Source organism: Styela clava, chromosome 11 (genome assembly GCF_964204865.1).
Source record: "Styela clava chromosome 11, kaStyClav1.hap1.2, whole genome shotgun sequence".
NCBI classification, from domain to species: Eukaryota; Metazoa; Chordata; class Ascidiacea; order Stolidobranchia; family Styelidae; genus Styela; species Styela clava.
Window position 1 is genome coordinate 18225001 of NC_135260.1, and position 2500 is coordinate 18227500.

General features: G+C 53.2%; 1 non-coding gene across 1 annotated transcript in view; it reads right to left on the reverse strand.

Annotated features, from left to right (window-relative positions):
* Positions 1-1747, reverse strand: part of LOC144430262 (small subunit ribosomal RNA) — a 1810-nt gene extending 63 nt beyond the window's left edge. The window contains exon 1 of the ribosomal RNA XR_013479417.1: positions 1-1747. This exon is cut by the window's left edge and continues 63 nt beyond it. This is a non-coding gene — a ribosomal RNA (small subunit ribosomal RNA).
* Between the last annotated feature and the right edge of the window lie 753 nt (positions 1748-2500).

A 2500-nucleotide genomic window follows, 5' to 3' on the forward strand; every position in this document is an offset into this window, starting at 1 on the left:
TCAAGTTTGATCGTCTTCTCGACACGCCGACGCGGCCGTTGCCAGCCGCGACGGGGCCGATCCAAGGATCTCACTAAACCATTCAATCGGTAGTAGCGACGGGCGGTGTGTACAAAGGGCAGGGACGTAATCAACGCAAGTTGATGACTTGCGCTTACTGGGAATTCCTCGTTCAAGGGAAACAATTGCAAGTCCCTATCCCAATCACGAATGAGGTTCAACGGGTTACCCGGACCTTTCGGCCTAGGTTAGACACTCGCTGCTTCACTCAGTGTAGCGCGCGTGCGGCCCCGGACATCTAAGGGCATCACAGACCTGTTATTGCTCAATCTCGTGTGGCTAAACGCCACTAGTCCCTCTAAGAAGTTAGACGCCGACCGAGAAGGTCGCGTAACTATTTAGCATGCCAGAGTCTCGTTCGTTATCGGAATTAACCAGACAAATCGCTCCACCAACTAAGAACGGCCATGCACCACCACCCACAGAATCAAGAAAGAGCTCTCAATCTGTCAATCCTACCTGTGTCCGGGCCGGGTGAGTTTCCCCGTGTTGAGTCAAATTAAGCCGCAGGCTCCACTCCTGGTGGTGCCCTTCCGTCAATTCCTTTAAGTTTCAGCTTTGCAACCATACTTCCCCCGGAACCCAAAGACTTTGGTTTCCCGGAAGCTGCCGGAAAGGTCGTCATGGTAACGCCTCCCGATCGCTAGTTGGCATCGTTTATAGTCAGAACTAGGACGGTATCTGATCGTCTTCGAACCTCTGACTTTCGCTCTTGATTAAAGAAAACATTCTTGGCGAATGCTTTCGCAGTAGTTCGTCTTCCGCCGATCCAAGAATTTCACCTCTAACGGCAGAGTACGGACGCCCCCGTCTGTCCCTCTTAATCATTACCTCGTGCTCCGAAAACCAACAAAATAGAACCGAGGTCCTATTCCATTATTCTATGCAACACTATGCAGGCGAACAGCCTGCTTTGAACACTCTAATTTTTTCAAAGTAAACTTATCGGCCACCGCCGACACTCAGTCAAGAGCACCGACGGAGAACCGAAGGTGAGGCGAACGCAACCAGTGACACGCCTTGCGACGGACCGGCGGCGCTCGCCCAAAATCCAACTACGAGCTTTTCAACCGCAACAACTTTAGCATACACTGTTGGAGCTGGAATTACCGCGGCTGCTGGCACCAGACTTGCCCTCCAATGGATACTCGTTAAGAGTTTTAGGATGTACTCATTCCAATTACAGGGCCTCGTTAGAGTCCTGTATTGTTATTTTTCGTCACTACCTCCCCGTGTCGGGAATGGGTAATTTGCGCGCCTGCTGCCTTCCTTGGATGTGGTAGCCGTTTCTCAGGCTCCCTCTCCGGAATCGAACCCTGATTCCCCGTTACCCGTTATCACAAAGGTAGGCACGTAGCGTACCTTCGACAGTTGATAGGGCAGACACTTGAATGATACGTCGTCGGTGCAGAGACCGTACGATCCGCGTGGTTATCCAGAGTCATCAAACGTCACAGGACGAACCCGGTCGGTTTTGATCTGATAAAAGCGCGCCTCCCGAAGTCGGCGCTTAATGCATGTATTAGCTCTAGAATTACCACAGTTATCCACTTCGCTTACGAGACCAAATAAACCAAGACTGATTTAATGAGCCATTCGCAGTTTCGCTTTACGAGAACTCGTACTTGCACCTGCATGGCTTAATCTTTGAGACAAGCATATCACTACTGGCAGGATCAACCAGATAGCTGCGACAGCTGCGCTCGGCCCTTGCTGGGCCGCCCGGCGCGTGCTCGTCGCATTCGTTTAAGACCGAGGCGATCGCCTGCGGCCGTACTCAGCTTCGACAGTCGCTGGCCGCGACGTCCACGCTCTCGCCGGCAGTGCCAGGCGGAGCGATTTGCGTTTTTTCTTTGCTCGCCCTCTCTCGGGCTCGATCCATTCAGTTTCGCACAAACAAGAGCTCTGCCGGCCGCCTGCAGCGGTGCCTAAAACCCGGGCATAACAATGCGACCGTTCTGCTAGGCCGACAAGCGCTCAAGCCAGACGCTCGATCGAACGCCCTCTACATATTAGTCGAGACAACGGCTCGCTCATTAGCATCGCGTTTGTACTTTAACTTTTTTTCGCTCGGCTTCTTTCGACGCCGATGCCGGCGACGCAGCACTCTCTCGCCCGCCAGCCACCGAGAAAAGGGTGCGCTCCGACCGGCCCCGCACCGCTCTTTCTTGGCTCATTCGAGTTTACTGTCTTTCGCTCTAACATGCCTTACCTAGGGTTAGGTTAGTATGCTTGCACGTTTGTACTTTAACTTTTTTCGGCTCGGCTTCTTTCGACGCCGATGCCGGCGACGCAGCACTCTCTCGCCCGCCAGCCACCGAGAAAAGGGTGCGCTCCGACCGGCACCGCACCGCTCTTTCTTGGCTCATTCGAAATTACTGTCTTTCGCTCTGACATGCCTTACCTAGGGTTAGGCTAGTATGCTTGCACGTTTGTACTT